This window comes from Xyrauchen texanus, chromosome 2, assembly GCF_025860055.1.
Source record: "Xyrauchen texanus isolate HMW12.3.18 chromosome 2, RBS_HiC_50CHRs, whole genome shotgun sequence".
NCBI classification, from domain to species: domain Eukaryota; kingdom Metazoa; phylum Chordata; class Actinopteri; order Cypriniformes; family Catostomidae; genus Xyrauchen; species Xyrauchen texanus.
In genome coordinates this window covers 30762894-30782078 of record NC_068277.1, presented here as the reverse complement: position 1 = coordinate 30782078, position 19185 = coordinate 30762894, and the positions used below count along the sequence as shown (strand labels likewise).

Genomic DNA, 19185 nt, shown 5'->3' with positions numbered 1-19185 from the left:
TTTTCCCATTTCTTTACTTATTTGGCAATAATGAGCAGTCAGAAGGTCAGTTTCGCTACATAACACTAACAGAATTCAGAGAAAAATTCAGCTGTTTCTAGAGACCCTGCGGATTTGGAAGTCTCTTTCTTATCAAATAATAATGTAATTTCAACTCAGATCATTATTTCATGTCTACTTCATCATTAGTTTGTTAAGCAGCCATGTAGTAAGCGGTATAATCTACAGTCATCTGGGGTTTATCTACAGTCTTCCTGTCAGGATTTATTTTGCGATTATGGCTGACTGTTGTCTATAAACATAGGATTAAAATAAGATAAGTGGCCAAACTTATAAGCTCCTGGCTCAGTTTACCCCACAACCATTATTTTGAGAACAAAAAGTCTCAACAAGTATAGACTTATATTTTAGCTAAAGAATTTACATTTTTGACTTTATTTTGATCTGGGCAAATTAGTTTATACTTCCTGGATTGGTATCGCCTCCGATACTGAAGCTTTTAGACAGATTGGTATTGGTCCGACAAGCCCTATCCAAATCCGATGCAGTGTGTTAGTCATGTTCGTTACTGTCAAGCTCAGAAAATGACATAAAAGAACCATAAAAACACAATTAAAGTGCTTCAAATGACTCATGCATTTTATTCAAAGCCACTTGAAGATGTGCAATAGCTCTGTGAATCACAAAAGGCTGTGTTTTATAAGTAAATATATAAAATACACGCGCAGCTCCACTACGTCAGTAAATGGCGCTGCTCTGTTTACACACATGCGACAATACGTGTGCAATATTTGAGCGACATCTCAATAGTTCAGTTCACTTATAATATGCATTTAGAACGACACTGGAGTTTTTTTTTTTTTTTTTTTTACCAGAATTTGAATAAGAAGCTAATTAAACTACTGTGAACTTGCCTACAAACAGACACACTTACAGGACATCCTGGAGAGTTCAGAATATCAAAATAAAAGTGTGAGGGCTTAAAAGTTAAAGGTGCATGATTGAGATATATTACTATATTACTATCATAATATTATTTGTTTACAAATAATAATAATGTTCAAGTTGAATGGGTTCCAAAAAAATAAATGTGTGAATGAAAAGTGAGCTGATATCTTACAACTAAATTGAACAAAAAAAGATATCTGAATCCTTTAAAGTCCAGATACAAGTTGAAAATTTTTTGCAAAAATAAATAATAAAAATGGCTTATTTTCTACTGAAGAATAGAAAATTCCCAACCCACAAAAACAACAACACTAAGGTGAATACAAACCACATAGCAGGTTACAAGAATGTATAATAAATTAAAACAGTCTTATTCTGTTTTGAAATGTATATTCAGTTAATAAAACTTGAGTCCAGTGCCAAGAGAGAGCACTAAAATAACTGAAGCTTGATGTTTCAATTGAAACATAATTTTATGGAGAAACTAGTCAGACAGTGACGTCCTTATTTGAACACATAACTCTCAAGTGTTTATGTAAATATTCATGCACACATCTGTTTGTACATTTTATCATTTCAATGCTTGAGGGAGAGTGTACAATTAAATCAGTTAGACTTTATCCATTTTTATTAGTCTCCTAAATTAAATCTATTATTAACACTGCCTCAGAGCAACACCACTAAGGGTTTTCTAATGTCATTTCAAACGTTGCCCTTTTTAGTCACCATGCTGCTACAAGAATGTGATTGTTAACACTGCCAGAAGCATCGCCTAAAAATGGAGTTTAATAACCCTGTACCCTGTGTAAGCCAAAACGTCCATGCAGTGTCACAAAATTGGTTGCTCATCCATTTGGGTAATGTGCTATTTTTTTTCCTGAAATAACATGGCTGGCAGAAGGGAACAATATCAGATAACCAGTTATAACAGATACATTTATTAACTTTGGTTTGTGCTATAGTTTTCATACAATATGGCATTCTTGAATTGAGAGCAATTTGTGTGTGTGGTCCTGGCTCAGATTAATCTTTCATAATAATGTATCCATTGCCTCTTTCCTGATGTCGTTGATTGTTCAACTAAATTATTGTTTTGCCTATTTTTAAATGTAAAGCTGCAAGTCAGTGTGTGTTTGACATGACAGGTGTATGTGTATTTCAGTCTCATTTTTAGCCTGTATAATGCACACTAATATTCAAGGTCATGCATCACTGGGCAACTGAATTAGTGGAAAGGTTTTAAGAGCTTAACACAAAGTCCTGTGTCGCATCACTGGTTCTACAGTGTAAATTCATAGGGGAACAGCCTTACATGTGTCATATTTTACGTGACAGTGTGAACCAATGTATTATCTGTTGTTAAGTCAAGCTTCTTCATTCAAAATTATTAAGAATAACTGACACTTGGGATTGATATAAGTCAAGAAATGTATCTGCAATTGGAAATACTGTCCATAAAGAAGACAACGCAACTTCCTCTGATTAATAATCAATTAATGTTTGACAGAGCATAGCATCTTGTTTTGCAGTCTTAGTGTCTCAAAAAAAACCTAATGTACCACTGACTTCATCAGTGATTGATTTTCACTCCTGTGTTCTTTTTAAGAAGCACTCTTTACAGAAGAAGCATTCTGTGTAGATGTGTCAGTCGCGTGTGGTTGTGTTTGTGCCTTGTTTTGAAGGGGGGGGGGTCTTTGCTTTAATGATGTTTCAGAGCCCCGGCCCCTCGAGCGGGATGCTGCTAATTCACAATGACGGTCTGTCATAGAGTCAGATGACTCAGAGGCACATCAGGCACATGTGCCTCTATTGTGCACCCCCCACCCCCTCCCTTAAATCACCATGCCAAGGGTTCCAGCGCTACACTCTGTCACATACTAACATGCTCTGCCGGCTATAGGGATGGCAGCCAAGAGACAGTGAAAGAGGGATACGAAGAGAGAGTGAGAGAGAGAGAGAGAGAGAGAGAGAGAGAGAGAGAGAGAGAGAGAGAGACCACAGCAGCATCTATGTAACGTAGGCATTCGAGCAAGCCAAAAAGAGATATATTGCTCAGCATAGATCAGCAATGATAAATGATGTGGATGTTTGCTGTGGACATTTTGTATTGTCCTAGCACTGTATGATGCTCTTGTAGTGAATATTTGGAATAAAGTATTTTTGGTTATAAAACCTCATTCCACATGTAGCTCTTAGCCACAGGTCTCTCTAGAAATGTGATACTTATTGTATTAATGATAGTTATTTTAACAATGTTCTAGATAAAAATGTGATTAAAATAATTTCATTTTAGTGAAGGATTTGATGTGTGGGTGTGAAATGTCATTATTGTAAAAAAACTAATTTGCTTGCACAGTGTATCAAGATTATTTTTCATTAATTATTGATGGAGCAAAATTATTTATGTGAAAATAAATAATAATAAAAAGTAATTTTGAATAAAATTCAGTTTAAAAAAGGTGATGGGGAAAGTGTTTATGAGGGTTATAGAGATACACTTTAGTGTAGATATAGGGGTAATAGTTATAGGAGATTTGTTGACACATTTTTCAACTTATGCAAATATTTTGAGACAAGAAAAAGCCTTTTTTGAGTAGCAACTTAAAACAATGCTTATTTTTCCTTATGTTAATTGCAATTACATTTGGCATTTCATAAGTATTCTTTAAGCAAATGTATCTACATTGTGATTGGTTAGGTTAATGTGAGCTCACTTTGAAAACTATTCATAACAAATCAATTCCCCCCACTTAATAAAAACTGTTTATTTTAGGGGGGCCTTTAACCTTTGCAACAAGGGGACTTTTTACCTCAAATACTATTGTGGCATGGGGGGCGTGGTCGTGTGTCTGTCTGCAGGAGAGAGAGCGCGGTAAGGCTTGTCACCTGGTTTGTAATTATCTCTAACACCTGTGTCTTGTTGTAGTGATACAGAGAGAGACATTTAAAAGGGACGCCAAGTGTAAAGGGATCAGTGGAAAGGAGGAGGCGAGAACCGGCTTTTCAATATAAATAATAGTTTTAATGATAAACTTAAGAGACCACATAAACACACACATGACGGACATGTCCGTTAACGATCTCTCTCTCCCGCACGATCCCCTGCAGTCAGCCTTTAACCCTCACGGAGGCATAATTAGCCTAATACGGGACCGGGTGTGTATGATCACGACCCGGCCCCGCCCTCCGCCCTGCCACAACTATCCTTTCACTTATTTGACAGTTATTGAAAATATTGTTGATTTAACCCTTTAAGCTCTGAAGGTGTTTTTAAAGATTTCCTGTTCACTGGCATGACCAAATGTCAAGGCTTATAACTTTACTAAAAACAACAACAACAGAGAGGGTCAATTGTTTGGTATAATTTCAAAGAAACTTTTAATTTGTAATAATATAGATTATGATAAATTATGAGACTCTCACCATAAGAAACCGCTGAAAATCACAATAAAACTTGAGACAAAAATTTGCTTTTTTTCCTTATTTTTATGATCTGACATTAAATATCTCAGGGTATAAATGAGGTAGCTCCAAAACTCAATTTTTGTTTTGTTTGCAATCATGTCAACTATAACTGAGAAAAAATGTGTGTTGATATGACAAAGCATTCAAAGGTATAGAATTACAAAAATGAATTATCCTATTGTCCAAAAATGTCTTCAGTTGTCCAAAATCCACTCTAAATAAATAAAACATAATAATTGTACATAAGAACTAATTAAACATTCAAATACAACAATGACAAATGGTATACTCTCTCTCCAAAGCATGCTCTTTCAGATCTCATTCAGTTCCATTCTGTGTCATTTGATACATTATTGAGTCTGTGTCACGTACTAGGCGCCACCTCCTTGTGACCATATGCAATTAGAGGGAACGATCCTCTCTGCCCATATTTGGATGACTTCCACATCTGGTTGAAGCAAACTGAATCCTAATTCATTAGGTTTAGCATGCCATGCTGCTGGACAACATACTACATTTTTTCCAATGATGTCATATGATTCAGGAAAGCTAACATGTTTTAGCCAGATAAAATGTGCTATGTGCACATAGAGCTTTGTGTGGATTATCTAATGATCTATGCATCCGATTACTGTGTGTGTGGGATTTTTAAACAGATACCCCTCCTCTTAAGTAATGGTATGTGATATTTTATGTTCTATTTATTTTTCAAGAATTTATGTGCGAAAATGCGGCTTATAAGCAACACATACAAACATACATGTAACATAAAAAGGCATGTACTTAGCTATTACTCACTTTTCAGTTTTGTTCATAGTGCCTACATGCATTGTAAAGTACAGATTCTAAACTTTAAAATAATGCATATTTTTTGTGAGACTGTAGTAACGAATAATTATTTGTATATTATTTTTCCTGTGCGGACCCGATCAAAATGACCTAAAAATCACTTTTTAGGCATTGCACGCAATGACCTCATGGATCAGAAATATTTTGCAGTGCATAGTGATAAACAGATTTTTAGGAAAGTGCTTGGTAGTTTTTGTTGATATGTAATGTTTTGAGAGAAAATAAAATCAAAACTGCCTTTAACCTTTGGCCAAGTTGTACAATAATCATTATTCTATTCAAATCATTATTTGTTCTCTCTCTCTCTCTCTCACCTTTATCCATAATGTTATTGATAACCATCTTCCTGAATGTACAGCATATCTGAGTAGTACTACTTCAACTTTGCCAGAGTTCATAGGATTTGGAGTTGTTTTTGGATTACTGTTAACAACATAAAAAAACACGTTATTCAGACAGGCTAGAATTAGCTATGGAATGAAATGTCCCAGAAAAAGGAAATTTGGCCTCAATTACTGGAGAATTCCATATTCAGTCATGTTTTGACCTCTCCTGTGCCAGGAAAATATGAATGTCGTTTGGTAGCTGAGAGAGAGGAAAAAAGGAAAGCAGCAATGAGAAAGAGAGAGAGAACGGGAGCAGCATGTTAGTAAGGGGTTGTGAATGGTAAGCTTGTTTCAAGGGGCACTGGTCGATGCATACTATTCTGGTTTGATTAGACCAAATGATTGGGTGTTATTATGTGTTTGGCTTTTTTCAGCATAGAAAATTATCTGACGCATTTGAAGGCTTGCCAGCTCAACAGTGTGCCAGTGTTTATCAGTGTTTATGACTTTAGTGTTTATTAGAAATCCAGCGGCAAGAGAATTATGAGGAGAGAAAAAAAACAACCCAGGCACTTCCAAAAGATTAAACATTTAAATTGAAGACTGTCTTTGGTGAAAATTAACCCAAATTCACACCCAAAATTACAATCCTCAAAAGAACACTACTGCAAAAAATTGTACACTGAAAAAATAAAAAAAAATATATATATATATATATTTATTTTTTTTATTTATTTTTTTTTTTTTGTTCTTTTTTTTTTTTTTTTTGACGGTTCACCTTAGAAAATGTACTTCATGTGGTAACATCTAAATTAACTGGTTTTGTGGAATTAAAGACAGTGTTTCAGATGCATAATACAACTGAAATTAACCAACCTGAAATACCAAGGTTTTACTAAAGCATAATTTTCAGTAGATACAACTTGATTGCCCTGTAAAATCACATTTGAACTTTGATGTATATAACCTGATATGTCTTCTAAGCTCGAAACACATTTTCACTTTAATGTTATTTAATTTCTTTCTTCAGGTCAAATCACATTTTAACTTTAATACAAGTTCATTGCTTTATTCAGGGCAAATCACATTTTCACTGTAATGTAAATTAATTACTTTATTCAGGTCAAATCACATTTTCACTTTAAATGTAAGTTCATGCACCCATTGTATACTATTCTTCTGTAGGCTGCAACAGGAAGGTTGAAAACAAGCTCTCCCCTTTCATTTGTATGGTATCTGCAAATGGGACTAAGGGTGCCTACACACTAGAGTGAATGCTGCGTCAGAGAAATCTACAAATGCATTGATTTCAAAGGGGATGGAGCATCAGAAGGACCCAGATGCAGACAGTCATATAAACCAAAAATCCTTTATAATGGAGAAAATAAAACACAAAAACTTGGTATCTAACACAAAAGGCTCAGTCTTAACCAAACACAGCAGAGGAATGAAATTACCCTCAAGAGGGAAAAACTGAGAGTATAAACCAAACTAGTATCACCAACCATGAAACAAGACAAGAGAAATAAACCAGCACAGGACGGAACACAACAGGGGAAATACATAGGGAAGCAAATAAGGAGGTTAACAAGGGAAGGCAGGTGTAACTGATAAACTGGTAACAAGACAAACGAGGGGGTGGGGTTTCTCTCAAGACTGAATTGATACAAGTGCACATAGCAAAGAAAAACCATCAAAGCCATGTGCCCTCATACAACAAGGGAGACACATATGAGTGTCAGGATCCAGCCACAAAAACTATAAACATAGTCAACAGAAGTGGCAGTATCCTGACAGGACAGGGAAAACGCAAACTCCGTCATGCTTCTAAAAGTTGTGAACATTTCAACTTTTGCTACAACACACTCTGGTATAGGAATCTGTTGACCAAAGAGAATCTCAGAGAGGCAGGACTAGCTACACTGTGAAATCGAAAAACTTGAGCAGACAAACTCAAACATACAGTGTATTAATTCCCTGTCCTCTATTATCTTTCTCTGTCAGGTTAAAAAGATAGTAATTGTGGAGAGAGAGCCTGGAGGACAGTTTCAATGTTTACAGGTACATTGTCAAAAAGATATATTTTAAATAGCCATCTCTATCTGTGACTACCTCTACCCTATTTTGTGCACGCCATTTCAAATGGACCTTTCCAGGTCCCATGCGTTCAATGCTCCTTTGGAGCTTTCTCTATTGTGTAAGTGCCCTTACTGTTGTGTAGTGATGGACGCTTTCGAAACAAGCTTCAGTAAGCTTAAAACCATTTGTTTCAAACCAATGCATCGAAGCACGTATCAAAAAAACTAGACTTCGTTATGTCATAATGTTTCGAAATGTTTCGTGGTTACGCTAAGGGGGTATTTATCCCACAGTGAAAACCTAAATTAGTGTTAAATGCAGGCTGTAACAGATCTCAAGTCAGTGCAAAAATAAATTTGATCTGTAAAAAGTCGCTGATTTGAATTTTTGTCATTTTAATTTCCCTGTTGATCACCTTGAGTTGTGGTCCCAAAAGAAAAAAATATACAATTTTATTTAGAAAATGACAGACATTTTATGATATTTTAAGAGATTTATTTGTTTTACAAAATGTGATACATGATAATGCACTTTCACTTTCTTATTTTTATTTAGAACACCCAAAATTGTCCATTCTAAAACTGTTTGTCACGAACCCCGCTCCCTTGCTCCGCCCCCTCGAGCTTCCACGCTCGTTCCGCCCCCTCGAGCTCCCACGCTCGTTCCGCCCCCTCAAGCTCGCACGCTCTTTTTGCTCGCTCGAGCCCTCACGCCCACTTTGCTCCTACTCGCTCACATGCTCGTAGGCAATCTCCCTTCCTCGAGTTTCTCACGCGTTTCCAATCCCCCAGAACATTATGACCACCTGCACTCGCGTCATCTGCACTCCTGCACATTAGTTTCACCTGCACTCATCTCATCACCTGTCATGGTTTACACCTGCACTCGCCCCTATATATATCACTACCCTTTCGTCTCACGGTGGTTGGTTATTGTATTTAGTTTCCCGTGTCTTTGCCCCCCGCTAGTCTCGTCTAGTTTTGACCTCCTCTCGTTCACCTCTTAGCTTGCCAGCTCCCCTTGTTCCCCTGTCTTTTGCTCCCACTAGTCCCGTCTCGCTGATCCTGTTTACCCCGGCTTTGACCCTCGCTCCCCTCTACTACTCTCCCGGATTTGCCCCCTTTACTCTCTTTGATTCCCCGGCTTTTGACCCTACGCTTCCCTCGACAACTCTTCACTGGATTTACCCTTTTTCTGTACTTTTGCCTGCCTGCAATAAAACGCAGTTTGACTTACATTGTGACTGTCTCTTCTTGTGCGGGTTACACTGTTGCGTAAAGTAGTGGTTAACACGCTCGTCAATTAGTCTAATGCACTCGATGCGTGAGTTTGAGGAACATGTTGTCTGAGTGTAACTTATTACCAATCTGTTTCTTTTTCAAATGTTTATTGCACAATCTGACAAAGCATAAATATTTGTAAAATTACTTTATACAACAAACTTTTGTTTTATAATATAAAATAAATAGTAATTATAAAAAGGCCAACTTATATATGAAGGTGCACATTCTACAAATGTTCAGATCTGTTTATTCCAGGATATTGTAGACAACTATGAAAAATATTTGACAAATACAAGGCAGTAAATAATTTCCAATATATTGTGTCATTGTATCTGCTTTTGACTAAAGTCTTCTGATTATATTTACATGCAGATGTCCTCAGCGTGCGGTGTTGAGCATTTCAACAAATCATTTTCCAAAGCAATTAGTTCAATTGACTCGAAGTTTCAGAAAACGTAGTTTCTGCCATCACTACTGTTGTGACACACTACTTGACCATTAAGCTCTCTCCTAAGTTTAAAATGCGAAGTTTCTATCCCAGTACCCCTTCCATCGCTAAATTTTTTCCTTGTGTGTATTTCAGAGCAGACCTCATATAGATTACACAACTCTGTACTGCCTCTATCGGTCTATTGGAGTATGACAATACAGTTGTAGTAGTGTGCATGCGTCGAATGTGTCTATACCTAGCTCTGTTGAGCTGTATTGGAAATTTTATTTTGGTTTCAAAGTAACTCAAAGTTAATGCAACAATTTATTGTTTTAGGTAACTTAAACCTGACTACATTAGGTTACACCAACAAAATTAGTTTTTATAGTTTCAATCAGGTAGAAATAGCTCTTTCAAGCAACAACTGCATATGTTCACTTCTTACAGTGTAAGGGAATGTACTAAGTGTAGCCTCATGGAAAATGTTATTATCAATCAAATTTTTGTGGCTTCTGAATTATTCTTTTTTTTTTTGAGTGTCCACTTAAATCCATTAAGGTTATTGAAATACTTATTTTATCATCAAAATAATTTGTGTAAAAAGTTACTTATTTTTAACTTAACTTAACTGTAATAGCTTGTGAATATTAGGTTATAAAATGTGAGCTGACTATCCCATTATACTGTAAAAACTATTAACTATTATACTACTTTATGTTAAATAATATTTTTGACTTGAATACAATTGATAATTTACAGAATACAATTTGTTAAATTAAATTAGAGATTTTTTAGGTAAAAATTATTTCAAGGGTAGATAGGAGCTGTGTCCCAAATGACACACCATACACTATGAAGTCACAAAATATACTATGCACTTAGCCATGTAGTGTATGAATTTTCAAAGTGTAGTATCGTCCTAAATGGAACACTTAATGATGTTATACTACACAGAAGCATTCACCATTTAACATCTGACAGAAGTGACGGTTCAAATGCACGTGATGTGTTGCCGCTAGCTTTAGCGCGTTAGCCAGCCACAGTTCAACTTGTATCTTAAACAATGCACATATTCACACAGCTTGAGGTGATAGTAAAGCATTCAACTCACATTTGTAAGGTGCTGTCTCCACTGAAGCTTCGCCAGCTGCTACATTCTTCATTATTTACAACTGTTTTGTCAGATCAGCAGTGCAGCCAGGTAAATCCACCCCTTCCGCTATGTACGGCAAGAGTGCATGAAGTGTCCAACATTCCACACTCTGTTTTGATGGTTAAAAAAGTACATCATCCGGGTACTTAAAGTACACTCCATTTTGCTGCATTTTCAGTGTAAACATACCACTCACACTATTTGCACAAAATGCCGTGGAGTCATCTGACAACAAATATCTGTCAATTTTCTCATTCCCTCTGCTTACTTTATTTTCTCATACCCTCTGCTTAATTTATGTTAAATCAATCGATCAAAGATATTCATTTTAGATGCTTCTTTTCAAGCTGTACTTAACAAAAGTCTTCACTGTTTATATAAAGATGGAAAAATTAAAAACAACATTTGTCTTAATGAATTAAAAATATTTACAGGAATAAAAAAATGCAATAATTAAAACAGATTAACAATAGTGATTGTTAACATAATTAATAGTCATTTTAGAGTTCTTCGTTGTCTTGTGTGACTTCTTAATGCCAATGAGAAACATCATATGTGAGATGTTTTCCTGTTTCTGCAAAAGGGCCTGACAAAGATACAGGCCATTGGCAGGCAGAGGCTTCTGCCTCTATTCTTGTCTGCTGGACTGCAGAATTCTTCTCTGTAGTCATATTGAATGTTCAAAGTAGAGCAGTTTACTCCAAAATGTTTGGCAAATTGGTACATGTCATGGCCACCAGCAGCATGACAATGGCCCTTTCTCTTGTGTCTTCTGACATTACAGGCATTATAGTATGCACTGAAATCTAACTGTTGCTGATTGTGGCATTCTTGCTGTGACATAAGCTTTGAAAAAAAAGGCTGTTTTAAATGTAATTGAAGATGTTCTACTGGATCCCTTTATTTAATTAAAGGTGCACTGCAGTTTCTTACTGCTCAAGCTCAACTCATACTCAGTTGGCCTAAAACCAATGGGACCCACTTATATTAGGTGTCTTTAATTACTATGTACTTAAGAATTTGATACAATGGACTTATTATGTATATGCGTGTTGTTGCTGCATTTAATTCCATCAGTGTTAAACTTACCCCTAATACTAAACCTAACCTTACCAGATCCTTTATCCTAAACCCTAACACCCAACCTTAACCCTACCAATACCTTAACCTCAGTAGCAGCAAATGTGAATCTTGTGAGAATTTTGCAGAACAATGCGTAGTTACACAATAAGTACATTGAATTGGATGCATTTGAATGTTAGTACATAGTAGTTAAAGACATCTAATTTAAAGTGTAAACAAACAAGGTTTAACAATTTTTTTTTTTTTTTTTTTCAAAAAAGTTGGCTACTGAGCTCTCATTCCAGAAGGTGATATTCTTGTACTATTTAAATGTGTTAATATACAAGTTTTCTTATGTGTTTAAGGGAAAATATATTGCATGATATGAGCAAAAAACAACTCTTATTAGCTGTATCTTATTGTTCTTGATAGTTGAAAACCATCTGGTTTCATGTGCAAGACAGAGCAAGCTTTTGCAACCATGTGTGACACTTGGCACTGCACCTCATTGTAAATGTAAAGTCAACTACCCGATAGTTACTCTGTAATTACATAGCTTACTTTAATTTGATACCATGCCAGGTGGATGATTCTCTGGGGTGGAGAGATGGTGGGCATAGAGATGTTGAATTAGAAACCAAGTAAAATCTGATGACACACAATTTACGTAATAAAAAGTGATTTTATGTCAGTAATCTAAAACTGTTGTTTCCTTTTCTGTTTGCTTGCAGTGTTGTGAGTCTTGCCTATGAGAAACTTTTCCATCAGCATTTGGACTCCTACAAAGGGGAATGGCCATGACTGACAGTCAGTGGATGGGACAGACCCGTTGCCACAAGTGTCATTGAAGTTACAGCTGGACATCAGATGAAAATGGACACTGCAGCCCCTCCAACGAGCTGTAAGACAGGAAGTCCATCGTCAAGCCAGGTGTCAATAACTGTTTTAGACCCACCCTAATAAATGCCTTAAAGACACAGTACACTACATCTCTATGTTGAGGAACCTGCAGCAGGAGACCTCTTAAAAAAAAGAGCTTGACATGTTTTAAGTTTCCTCTTTACGAGTGAATCAGTGTCTTGCAAAAAACAGATGTGAATATTTTCTTATAATAGAGAAATATTTGTTTGGGTGTAAAATTGCCACTTGTTTTTGTTTGGTAGGCCTGGTGAATGGTGTTAAATATAAGTAAAGGGAAAGTCTACTGTCTGTCTGTGGCAGCCTCTTCCATTTAGCTTTGTCCTTTTTTTATTTCTTAAACCAAAAGACTGCCAGCTGGATCTGAGAAATTCAGCTGCAGTGTTTAATGATGTCAGTTTGGAAGTCCTTCCTGGGTCACACATTTACAGTAAGAATTCAGGGTCAAAATCACATCCCGCTCATCGCCAAACTCATTTATTTTGCAAGACCTCAAATCTATACTAATCAAAACCTGGTCTCATACAATCACGTTACTATTCCTACATTTTTGCTAAATTATTTTTATGTTGCTTGTTGTTCCTATTCCAGTTTCACCAGTACAACCAATTTACTGATTAAATGAACACTAGAAGCGCTATAATAATGACCTTATTCACAGTAGCGTCATCATAAATTTTTACGGAAATGACAACGAGGCTGTGAGGGATAGACTCTTAAATGGGTTATTCTGTTGTTTAGTGTCTTGGATCATTCCATTCACAAAACATTGAAAAGAAAAAACTTCTCTCTATGGAATTTAAGTAGATAAAAAAACTGTGATCTAGGAGCTTTATACAACTTTATGCAATGCATTGCATTGAAGAGACTGTACGTCTGTCACTCACAGCCTCGTTTTCATTCACGTCAGAAATCAAATATGGCACTTCTGTGAATAGATCAAAGATTTGTAAGGTGATACATTCTAACTTTTACATTAACTAAACAACTACATTTACAAGTCTTTTCAAACACACTCAAGTTGTGCTGCATCTCATCTGATAGAGTGCTGCATTCGCTCTTCTGGGTACAAGTCCAGAAGAGGATGGGAGTCGACACATGAGACAAAAGTATTGTAGAAGCACCATAAAAAATTAACTGGGCACTATTTCCCAAAAGCATCGTATGCCTTAGTAGATTGTGGAAACCACTGGTCCAATTTTTTGAAACGCAGCCATGGTTGCTTCAGGAATTGCATTTTTCATATCACAGTTGTGTTGATCACATTAATGTCATTTTGCAAATACGTAGTCACGGGCACGTAATTTTCATGAGATCAGGCTGAATAATCAAGAATCGTTAGCTGTATCCTTGTCATCAAAATCCTGAAAGTTTTGTAACACCCAGAGGACTTAAACATTAGTAAAATTCATGTGAAATGGACCTACATTATTAGCTTTTTTGTTGGTCTCCAATGTGCAGATAAATGACAGAGCAGAGGGGGGTGAATTATGAGTACCATCAGACTCGCTGGACAGCTGGTTGATGTTCATGTAATTCAGTGCAGCACTGGACTGATGCCCGATGCTCAGACGGCGAACTGGGTCTGCTGCTCTCTGCAGTTGTGTGCGCCTGGTGTATCCACATTAAATATCTGCGATGCCCAGTTTTGGCCAACCTCTACAGAGTTTGGTTTATAAATATTATATAAGTCGGTTAATTGCAATAGGAATAACAGTGAGCACTACAGCACTTCGAAAGTGTATTACAATAGTAAGCTGTTGTGTACTGGGAATTTTGGTATCAGAGTTCAATTTCCCCTTCCACAAAACTCTCTGTAAATGGTGCCTCCAACAGAAGACTGCAAATTATAGTGACACACACTGACAGCATGACAATAAAGCCACATATAAACAGATCTGCAAGTCATATTCCCAGTTAACCAATAGTCTTTCTGTCATGAGACAATGGAGGTGAAAAAAACACAAGGAGACACAACTGAAAGATTCGATACTCTCTCTCTGAAATGACTGCCCCACAGTACTCCCTGTCTTTAGCTCTCTTTTCATCTCCCACTCCTTTTTCTTTCACTAACACTCTGCCTCTGTCTTTTTTTCCCTTCCCTGCCTATCTGACATGCAACTAAGCATGCAGACCAGGGCTTATGCACACTGTTTTCTTCTCTTTCTCTGTCTGTCAGTCTCTCTCTTGTATATTTACCTGTTGGAATCTAGTCTGAATAGACATGCCAGAATTTTAATAAAGGATAAAAGATTTGTGGTCTATATGAACTTATAGAATATAAACGTGAACAATGTATAGAACGAACCAGCTGCTCTGTTGTCATGGATATACATTCAAGTAATCTGTATGCAAAGTTCTATGGAAGTGTACTATCTATTTTTTTAAATCTAGCCTTGAATAATATATAACCAAAGTCAAACCCTAAAAATCTATGTTCTATGTTTGGACCTTTATTTTTTGAAGAGATTTAGACCTAGTAAAACTAGATGCACATGAAACATGAAGTATGTACATAAGCAGATGTCTATTTTATTGTGTCCTCAAGGTCACACGTCATTTTAGGCAGATCTACTTTTTTTACTGTTAGCCTTCTGAAGTCCCAGGCCCTGTTTTCTCTTGTTCTTCTGATTCCTAATGGTTTTTGTGAAACTCGTGGAAGCCGATCCTGCCAGTTGCAGACTCTCTCCTCAGCTCTCTCTCTCTCTTTTTAGCGTGTGTGTTAGTAGACTGGTCTCTTTAGCAGAGGACCACTTGATCCATAAGATCATCAGACAAATCAGCACCATGAAGCATCTAAACATGGAGCATTGCGTCACATCACATGTTGTAGATCTGCATATGACTTTAATATGTACTGTATATAACAAGTAATATTATGTCATTATGACGTGTTGCTCTGTGCGATTGGAATGGTTTACATTGAAGAACAAACATTCCTTTGCAATTCTCTTTCTTTATACACTGAGTCAACAGCCAAGAATTATCAGCCAACCGTGGGGAGACTTTGTTTCCATGGAGATGCTCTCCCAGTGCTGACTGGTCAGCTGGGTTTGGAGAAAGAGGGAGCTTTACCCTGTGAAAAAGGAGAATTGCCTGCTAAATGAGATGAACCATATCAGCACATCCTCTCAATGATTTGATGTAATGTTTTTTTGTTTACATACAAGTATACTCGTTCAAATGGTTTGCAAACTGTTGCTGTTTAATGTACACAGAACATAATACAAAGGAGATATCTCTAAAAGCTTACTTATTAGATACAACACACCACATTACTATTAGGAATTCTGCTTTTCTGATTGGAAAACAGTCAGATAAAGCCATTGTGTGAGAGATATTCAGTCAAAACTAAAAAGAGCCTTTGAAATGTGTCTTAAAATATAGCAATCAGAGAGTACCTGAAAAAAAAAACCTTAGTACACCAATGTGATATTTGATGTAAAGTATGAACACAATTTTGTCGTGGCTTTAATTATAGCACATTGTTAATGGATTTCAGTGAGCTTAGATGAATTCTTTAGAAGCATAATTAGGCATTTTTCACTTTTATAAAGTGTCGTAATGGACAGAGTTACCCGTGTAACGCTTGGCTACTTACTCATGCAGTAATGAAACCGCGGGAGAACATTGCTGACTGGAAAAGATCTCTTTCAATTACCAGATCAGATTACTTATTGTGTCAATCATACACCGCTGTACGCTACAGGTGGCTAAAGGAACAATCACAAGCAAGGACAACGTTTTCTACAAATCCAAAGAAAAGATAAATCAGAAATAAGTATCTAATATATCTGCTAATATATATTAGCAGATATATTAGATACTTATTTCTGATATATATATATATCCAGTTCAGAAGTCCCATCGATGAGAGGTGTTAGTGTGTGTTGGGTCATCTGTTGTGCCTCCTAACAAACATGCAGAGGGAGATTGGTGAGCTCTTGGTGAGTCTGTATTCTTACAAAGAACAATCCAGACTGGAGGAAAGTGTATAGAATCATCCCCCTGAAAGAAGTAAATAAATAACCCGATGTTGTGAGTTTTGGATGGGCTTGCCCTTTCTTTCTGCATGATGCTTTAAAAAAAAAAAAAAAAAACTTGCATCCTGACTAAAGATGTATTTGTGTTATTTATTTATTTATTTAATTGTTTGTTTGTTTTGTATATTGGAGACCCTATATCATTTCTTTCTTTTTGTTTGGGGGTAAATTCATCAATTTTCTGTATTTTTCTACATGCATATAATTTTGTAGGCAGCAATATGAGATGTGATGGAAATGAAATGTGCAATGTTGAAAATTAAAAAAGCAAAACATAATATATTAAATAAAAAACAAAGAAGTAAAATTTTATGTTTCTTCTGTGTGTGTGTATTTTTGAATGAATAATTTTAATAATCTGATCACCCATCTACTAACTCCCCTTCAACTGAGCTGTCTTGACACATCTTCATTATATTAGCTCTCATCCTGCTTCACTTCTGAGACTCTCATCTCCATCTGTTTGTGTGAGAGAAGCCTGAAAGTTGATGTAGCATGTGTCTATCAACTCCCTCACCATGTGTCTGTTCAGTCCCCATCTGAGGCCTGAGTCCAAGGACAAAGGGTTTTGCATTATGGGAAATGTTCTGCAGCAAGGGCCTATGAACTTGTTTTTGACACCTGATCCACCAGTCATTTGTGTAAGGCACACTTTAAATATTTAAAATGGATGCTGCATGGAACAATTATTAGACCCTTGGATATGCTCCAGACACAGTAGCCAAACTCCCACTGAAGGAAGACAATGTGCCTGAGCTCACACCCTGCACACAAAATAGCTCTGCACGACCCTGCGCTCAATCCAGGGGTCACACACAGACACTCACATGCGCCAATGTAAACACCCTCACATCCATGCAGTCCTTCATCTAATTCACTTGTCCACACCAGTGCACCAAAATAAATTAGGTGTTAATTAGTCCCAGTCTTATCTTCAGCCATTGTTTGACTTCAGGAAAGGAGGCACCAGTGGCTAGAGGACAAGAGTCTACAAGTACAGTAGTAGGGCACAGGTGACCATACTACTTTAATTATAGATCACCCTTTTCTCTGTGGGCTTCTTTATTTACTGTAAACTGCAGAAACTGATATGGGAAGAGACAGATTTGTCTTTGTGAGTTTGCATTGCGCCTTGAAGGTCAGTGTCTGTGGACTCTGTGGACAGCCACAGGGTGTTAATAAGTACAAAGGTGCTGATATTTATAGACGGGCACCCATCATGGCTGTCTGTAAAATGGGGGGAACTTGTCAGAGGATCCGGAACAATCTGCGAGCTTCCCGTCTTCACTTCCACACCATTCGATTCAAGGCAACATGCATACCCACACGAGCAAATGCTTTAACACTTGCTGTGTCTGCATCAGCACACTTACATAGCATTTCCAACATGGAATGTCAGCTGTCACATTCACATTACCGGTTTCCATGCATGTTTTTCACCATTGGCCGGAACAGTCAGGGTGCATACGCTCATTTGTGTTGACTAGCTTTCCGATAAGTAGCACAATACAATACGCATCATTCTTATCACTGAATACGAATGTACATATGGTAAAATTTCAGATGCGGTGTGCAGAGGCGTATTATATTTGGACAAGAATGCATGTGACGGAAGGGGAGAGTGAGTCCTGCTATCTGAGTTTGTGGCTGTCTTCCAGGAAAAGGCCACATCACTCACAGGTGTAACGTTATACCTGACACTGAACAAAAGCCATGCACATGGTGGACATTCTGTAGCCTTCACACTACCACAGAACGTGGCAATAAGCGGCTAACGGGAAACATAATACCCGGCCTGTTACTGTCCCTAGAAATTCTACACCATTTTATGCTCCGACAGTTTCCGACAATTGTGCCCTCTTCCTCATCATGAGTCTGTAGCCTAATTGCCAGCTCTTTTCCCCAAGCCTTTCTAGTCGGCATTTGATTCACACCCAATTAAAGCAATCAAGTGATAACCAAAATTTGTATTTGCAAAAAAAATATTGCCATTCCTGGGCCGAGGAAGACTGGATTATTTTCCCTTTTAGACAGATATTGATGAAAAGATCAATTGTGTTTTACCATATCATTTATAACCTATGGCTGAAATTCATCTTCGTAATAACATGCTCATCACAAACAATTATGCAACTATTTAATGATATCATATCATAATAGATATCTTTTAATTGAAAATGTTGGAACGATTGCCTTATGAAAAAATACAAATAACTTGCTATGCAGGACATATTTTGTCGGTTTGTGTCAAGATTTGATGGATTCTGTGAATTCTTCTTGGATTTCTTCCTCTACTCTAGTGTCACTTTACTTTCTACAGCCTTTGTTTCAAACACTGAATACACAGAACATAAAACAGACCTCGATAGCATCTGGTTAAAGGAATAGTTTACCTAATATTCAACCTAATGTTGCTCCAAACCCATATGACTTTAGTTCTTTAATAGAAAACAAAGGCTGTATCTTTTTTGCTATTTTGACCAGCTGTCATTTTCTGCAAATCAATGTTCTAAATGATAATATTTTTTATTTGGAATTTGGGAGAAATTTTGTCAGTACTTTTTAAAATAAATCCAAAATGTTTGACTCAAACACATACCTATAAATAGTAAATCCAGAGAAAGTAATA

At 36.8% G+C, this 19185-nt stretch overlaps 2 protein-coding genes across 2 annotated transcripts in view; one reads left to right on the top strand and one right to left on the bottom strand.

Annotated features, from left to right (window-relative positions):
• Positions 1 to 10601, bottom strand: part of LOC127659066 (gonadotropin subunit beta-1-like) — a 64714-nt gene extending 54113 nt beyond the window's left edge. The window contains exon 1 of the mRNA XM_052148700.1: positions 10492 to 10601. The gene's annotated coding sequence lies outside the window, so the exon portion shown is untranslated. The remainder of the gene's footprint in view (positions 1 to 10491) is intronic.
• The window catches only part of kcna4 (potassium voltage-gated channel, shaker-related subfamily, member 4), a 60571-nt gene extending 43805 nt beyond the window's left edge, over positions 1 to 16766 (top strand). Inside the window, exon 2 of the mRNA XM_052148688.1 lies at positions 12327 to 16766. The gene's annotated coding sequence lies outside the window, so the exon portion shown is untranslated. The remainder of the gene's footprint in view (positions 1 to 12326) is intronic.
• The last annotated feature ends 2419 nt before the right edge of the window (positions 16767 to 19185 follow it).